This window comes from Papilio xuthus, unplaced genomic scaffold (genome assembly GCF_000836235.2).
Source record: "Papilio xuthus unplaced genomic scaffold, Pxut_1.1 DF827135.1, whole genome shotgun sequence".
NCBI lineage: Eukaryota > Metazoa > Arthropoda > Insecta > Lepidoptera > Papilionidae > Papilio > Papilio xuthus.
Genome location: NW_013531514.1, coordinates 1,894,376 through 1,902,025, shown reverse-complemented (window position 1 = coordinate 1,902,025; position 7,650 = coordinate 1,894,376).

The following is a 7,650-nucleotide window of genomic DNA, read 5'->3' as shown; positions in this document are numbered from 1 at the left end:
TTAAATAAAAACAAGTATAAAATTACAAAGTCTTCTATGTTTATATTAAACCAATTTTGTACAGAGTACTCTATTAAGCTACACCTTGTTTAGATTGAATCGATAGTCATAAGTACTTGCGAGTGAATTAGCACTCAACGTGAAAATGGCTATTATTTTGCTTAGTTTATAGTTGAAATAATTTTCATACATTGTTAAGCTATTATATATTTATATCTAAATTAGATTTGTTTGTATATCTATATTATAGTTTAGTCTAAGAGTATTAATTTAAATAATAAAGAGGTATCGTAAAAGAATATAACGGTATTTAATCGGTAATTTAGGTTACGAAACCATTAGTTTATACGTCTTATCACTTTTAAAAAAGTAAGTTTGAATTCTTTAAAAAATTCTATTCATATTCACACCTATTCACATTCAGAAACAAGTAAACAGTGCACAAAGTTATTGCAAGAACGTGTATTTTACTCAGTGTCCTATTTTCTAAATTCTGAGTTAAATTTGACAATGGCTCTTCATAATATTGAAGCCCTTAAGCGCCGGAATCAGGCAACTTTGAGTCTTCCCAACATACTTATTAGTCTTTGGCACAAGCCACATATCTACTAATTACTTGGTGAATTATCACGTGACTGTATCAATCGAAAGTTGAATATTGAATCCCTAAAATAATTTAGAAAGTCCTTGTGACCAAGAATGCGCCCTGTAATCGAAGAAAAAAAAAAGGTTAAAGACACAAAATAACTGGCACTCATACCCAAACTCGATTATAATTACTTTAATTCAATTAATTTAACAACCGACGTTAACAAAAGCCGACTTCAACCCGTTGCTTTTATTGTTCACTTTCGAGACCTTAATTAATACGACTTTCTAATGATTTTTGGACTTTTTTTTTTAACTTATGTCGTTAAAATTATAACACGGAGCGTTTCTACCGAGTCGAGTGAGACCGCGTACAGAATGCGAGTAACGAAATAAGACATATTAAGAAACCATAACTAAAATTGCTGTTGGCTGTAGAGTAATTTGGCATACCACAAAAATTTAAAAGAATGATGCAAGTTTACATTACTTTATGATATCTTAATAAATTTAAATATGCAAGAAAAACACAACACAACTAAATTAAAGAAATCTAAGTATGATAAACATTTAAGAGTTAATTATTCGATAACCACTAATAACATTATTACAGATTGTTAATAAATAGTTTAGTTACTATAAAATGTGCCTAAAAACTATATCTACAAAATTTTTAGAATAAACTAAATTCTAATGATTTACTAAAAACTTTGCCTATGTCTGACTACATATATTTATTGTAATTCTTCGAGAGAAGGCAACATGAACTTTCATTTTCACCCATCAAACTATTGGATTTAAAAGTATACAGTGGAAGAGTGATCAAGGTCCCCTTAGAAAAAATAATGTTGCGGCAGCTGCAAACAATTGTGCGAACATGTTACCAAATTGTCTGGTAATGATAGTTATTTGTGGAGAGAGCCGCGACCGAGCAGCGTAGAGGGGCTATTAACACGAAACATGTTAGCCAACACGGATAGATGGTTAAGTACACACCTGTACACGATAACTTAACATGACTTAGATGTAGTTTCAATCACAAAATATTAAATAAAAATTAAAAAAAATATACAACATAATATGCGACCATCAATCAGAAACTTTTTAGTCAAACATTTTTCTTTATATCATAAGGTAGCAAACGAGCGAGCGGCCACCTGAAATTGCTGAAATAGCTAAGTGACCGTTGCCCATAGACATACGCAATGGCATATGCGTTGCCTATCTTTAATCGACGGAGGAGAGATGTACAGAAAGAAATTATCTTCCCTTTTCATGCATCCTCTCATCCGGCAAATCTACTTCCACTTCCCATCCTTTCCTTATAAGAAAAAGGGTGGGAAGGGAAAGGGGTTTCGTGTTGGACAAAACAGATATAACAATATGTTTTGAACAGGGATTTCGGTCTCAGGAACCCACTGTAAGTTAATAGTTGTGTGTACTTTACAGTTATTTCAGCTAAACAAACCAATTAAGTGAAAAACTTAGTAGAAAAATTATGGGGTGGGTTGTGTTCAGAATCATAACAAGGGGCATTAACATGAGCAATAGCTTAGATCGTTCCACGCGTAGCATCGTAGCACGGCATGCGACATACCTTCACAATAACCAGTAATTTATGTCAATATGACTCTTATTGACATGGATTTGAGTCAATATAGGCGTGCATTTCATATGTCGATTACTTCAAGCATGATTTGATGTGGTAAAGGTGCTTGCACACTAACACTTTTTTCATTATTATAAATATTTATTTTCTTCTATTTTGTAAATTCAACTCGGATAGCGAAGATCGTATGGAATACCCAAAAAATCAGCTCCGTCCCTACAAAAGGTGGGATGGGGACTACAAGAAATCTCCCCTAACTGCACCGATCAGAGAGTTCCTTCTTCCTTCTTTCTAGTAATAAACTAGATTTTAATTATTTGTCGATACGGTCGACAGAACAAATTTAAGTTTGCTATCAATTATATTTGTGTAATGAACTAACTTTCTCCTCTTCAGTAACCTTCTTTAATAGACAGTAGCTTCATTTATAGACAAGTGAAAAATAGATTCACAAGTTCAGTGTGTAGATGCCCTAAGATCGTGAAGTAGAATAGTCGCGTGCGTACCGCGGGCGTAATCATATGTGTCCAAGTCGACGTGAATGCGTTAAGCAAATTTACCTTAACGTCGTTCACGTAATGGCCTCCAGCTCTGTTTATTTTGATAATTTGTTAGTTTCTGCTTCAGTTTTGCTGACCTCGGAGAAGATAAAGACTATTGACGTAACACAGTTGATATGCGCCACAAAATAAACAAATTTAATATATATCAAATGCGATTTATCCATTGAAGCTGATATGTAATACAATTTAACATCGTAAGTAATAATCCGTAAAATTCTCTTTACTGACCATTACACACTAACATTTGAAATCTAACCAAAATGGCAATTGCTCGTGTGCGGAAGACATGCGTGTAAAATCATGATCGTGGGTTACACACTAGATGTAGTAATGGACTGCTTTAAGGATGTTTTGTGAGCATATGTAATATGTTATATGAAATCTATCTAATTTAACATTACTGCGTCGCTTCGTCCTGTTTCTGTGTATTGTGGTTGTCAAATAATTTGATTTAAGTTAATCTAACTAGATTACTGTTTATAATAGTGCGAATATTAGTTTATTGGTTCTCTAATATTAGGGTTCGCTAATTGTACGGGCAACACTTTGAGCTGTCAGGGAGAGGGACGAAAAATTATCGAGAGATGAGAGTTAGAAGGAGGTCGGTTGGACATTCGGGATCGAGTAGTTGAAGTGGAAGGTTGTGGCAAGAGAAAATAAATTTGTGTTATACAATATCTGGTTTTTGCTTCAGCTAGACATCCTGAAACCTAGATATAGTTCTTTATATCTGTGCGTCTTATATTAGTGAGGTAGCGAAATGGAAAATAATCGATATTAAACTTTATATACCACTTAATCGAGCAATCAGTTTCTCGATTGTGCGCCAGTTTAAGTTACCCAAGCGGAGGTCAACTATAAAATTGCTGGAAAATCCAATTCGATTTTTGATTGCCAGTAAACTTTGATATGTTGTAACAATCGCAGTCTCTAATTTACTAAACATAAAGTTGTGCAGTTAATTGCACATTGGGTTAACATTCAATAAAATTTTAATGGTAACACTGAAAACTCGTAACTGCCAACTGCGGGAACATATAAAAGTTAACGGTTAAAGATTTCGCGTCACAACAGCATCGACTGTCATATCCGTTACATTTAATTTACGATAATAGTATCCGTGATTATCGATATTATTCGAGACGATTCAATAGCGGAGTGATATATAAACAGAGCACATCACTACGGTTAATAAAGTCGTAGCAGTGTGGGGCTATAACATATCGAATTTACGCCAATCGTTACCAACCAGCATAAACGTCGATATGAGTGCGGAGTGTTTTTATCGATGCCACAAGTCGGCAGCTCGTTACCATCATCGATAATTTCTTCATTTCCATACTTTGCCATGTCACCGCGAACTTCGGACCAGTTTTTTATTGCATAAAAGCGAGCGGACATGTTTGGGGTAATTAAACTTAAATTTCGTTATTGCCGATGATAAATTACGGTTTGATCGTTTACAACCCGATTAAGTGGACTGATTTTTTTCGTGAATTCGTTAATGTGTAAACGTGATGTTGCGACTTCTGGACTTGAGTTAGCAGAATTTTCTTTTATAATTGACTCATCGTGCATAAAGTCAGCCATAGCCATACCAAACGTTTATTCATCAAAACATTCGCATTTATAATATTAACAAGATAGGCGAATTTAATCACAACAATAATCAAATTTAATTATTGCTTTTAGTTGCTAGTTGTAGGTTTTGGTTCGATACTAGAGTTATTCGGTCCGACATCGAAATCAAGACCTTTTGTTGCTTACGAATGATATAATTAATCCATCTCGAGAGAAAGAGTGACCGATCTAATAACACGTTAGGGTTGTAGCACATTGGTGAAAGCGACATAGAGTATAGCAATAAAGTCGAATGATTCGAGACAGTTAATTACATATCTTGTGCTATTTTAATTGTGAACACAATTATTGTACTCATAGTCATATGTCATGTCATATTCTGACAATTCATTTAATTGCTTATTGATTTCTAAATTTTATATCCATGTAGGTACATATAAACAATGCTAATATGAGGAACATTTCGTATATCACGAAATGTACGTGAAAATACTGTACTTAGAGAACATTAAAAAAATTAATAAATTCTGCAGCATCTTTTAATTTCAATATGTAAGATGAATACGTTAAGGGTCGTAAGATAAGACAAATCTAGAAGTGCCACTTACATCTGAATAAGGCTTTATCGCTGGAACTTCGCATCTGACGGGTTGATTCCGTGACAAGTGGTCGTTTTTTTTTATCGATGCGTAAGCGTTGCATCTCTTTTTACGAAGCGTATATTTATTTATACGTATACCATTGAATACACAGGTAGCCTTAAAAAAGGAAAACAAAGGCATCACTTTGACCGAAACCGCAGCTTTTTGCCCGTGTAAAAGGAGTGCAAACTTCCCCTCAATGTAAACGGGTTCGGTCGAGGTCATTAAGGTTACGTTCGAGTTCCCCATCGTTACAGAATAACATTTATATCTCGATTGCATTTTATATCAGAATAAGCCCGCGTTAACGAACGTACGACGAAGTTTTTTTATCCACAATCGAATAATATAGAAACTGTATCAAACATTAACTTTTTAATGCGATCGTGTATTTTTATTAATTTCAATCTCAGTGGTTATAAATTTCTCCCTTTTTGGAATTATTATGTTTTGAATGACGTAAAGATCGTTATGTAGCGGATTTACTTTATTTAAATCGATACTTAGTCAATGTGGCTTATGCATATATTGGTTGCGACCTTTTTGCCTAATTACGTACATTTATAGTGTTGCGATAAAATCTTTTCCTTAAATTAATATTGTTATGTAATTAATGTTATATTTATTACATATAAGTAGACAAAAAGTATATGAACAAAAACAATAATGTGAAAACAAAACAAATAAAATTGCATAAAGACTGACTTTCCGTAATACTTCAACTAAATTTTGTCTAGGGGTTGAATTTTTTCGTTTAATAATTAAGCCAATTTTCAAACTAAACGACTTTGGCCTCTATCCAACGTTAATAATGGTGTGTAAATTTATTTGTATATTGTAAATTTCGTTTCATAAACATATTCAAACAGTAAACACAGAAAAAAACAACTTTTATTTCCGATAATTGAAGTTTTTTTTTTTTATTTATAATAAAACTGTTCCCTGTAACGACTATGTTTTGAGTGCACTAAAATTGTCCAATGTACCAAAACATCTGATAACTTTACATTCTTAATGAATGAATTAAGCTTAAAAGAAATATCTTTCAAAATGTAAAAACATTGTAAGACACGAATATAAAAATATAACAAAATGTTTAACAATCATGTAATTTACTACGTTATTTTAACATTATAAATTCTACTTATATCATTTGTACGTTTGTAAACAAACAGGGTAGGCTGTTGTTAAGCAAACTTTAGGTTGGTACTCAAAAGATTCCTCTCAATTAGTATCATTATATTACGAGAGATGAAATGTTTTTCTAATTAATTAAATAAAAACATAACAAATCTATTAACAATAATTGAATTAGCTTAAACTCGCATGTAAGATGTTTCGCTCAATGCTTCACGATTAATTAAATACGCAAATCGAGTTTTAACTTCAACCGTAAAATCGATTACATATTAAAATCTCAAGTACCATCGTATGGGATATCGGAATCGGTTTTAAATATCGATAAGATAACTCGGATAAAGGCGAGCCGGCGAGTTGAGCAGCGAGCGGTCGGGGTAACAAATGCGGCGCATTTAAACTTCGATCGTCTTCTATTTACTAATATCGTTTTATTATGTTAATGCTTTCAGCGCGTATTAGTTCCGTTGGCCGGTATTAATATCTTGGGGCTGTGGTCGCATCTCAATGAGGCCCGAGCGTGACCGTACGAACGAATTTAGATGCTACGCCGAAGATCGAGTGCCGCTGTTTCCTTTTTACGAGCTTTTATATTGCAAGACTTTATTCAAACAACTTTGATAAAGTCGAACTTCATTTATTATGTTCTAAACGATTATTCAAATGTTTACATATTTATACAATATTCAATTAACTTAAACATATTCGTCATGAATCCTAAGATAAATTCACAGGTGCTTTTTTACTTCCAATTGTGGATACGTAGTGCAAGACTTAATTGATTGATAGGTTTCCATACATTTAAGGACATGTAACAACACCATCAGCTTCGTAAATATTGAAGCGATCTTCGATGGGGGTCCATCGTAAATCCATCGTATGTCGACTGCGATGACGTATGGGGAATTTCGCACAGCTACTGGACGCAGCTCAGATTTGAGCTGAATTTAGTACTGACAGCGGGAGACAAGATCTAGTTTATGTGTATGCGAATACTTTGCGATATAAGACCCCAGTACCATCTGTTGGATCGGTGAATGCAACTATATTTCAAGATACAAGACAAAATATAACATTACTAGCTATTCAAACGACTGCGTCCACGAGGACTAAAAATAAAACTTAATAGCCTATGTGTTCTTCTAGATTATGTGCTACATGTATACCAAATTTCATCTAAAGCCGTTCCGGAGATACCTTTAAACGAACAGTCATCCATGTAAACTTTCCCATTTATAATATTAGTAATATAAAGCCAACAGATTTTTTTTAACAAGAGAATAATGTGTACTGACATTTTTCTGACATGATTGCTGTAATTGTTCAACAGCTAAAATTGATTCGGCAATTGTTTCAATCTCGTGTACGAACAGCTTTACTATCTCCACTCTTTATAAGCAATCAACAAAAATTACCAGCCGTCAATTTCACAGGCCGTCGCGACTTCCAAATTAATGGTACCGTCAGAAGGAAAAATAAAGCTATTTTATAAAAAAAAATGTTATAATTATGATAGCATTAAAAACGATTA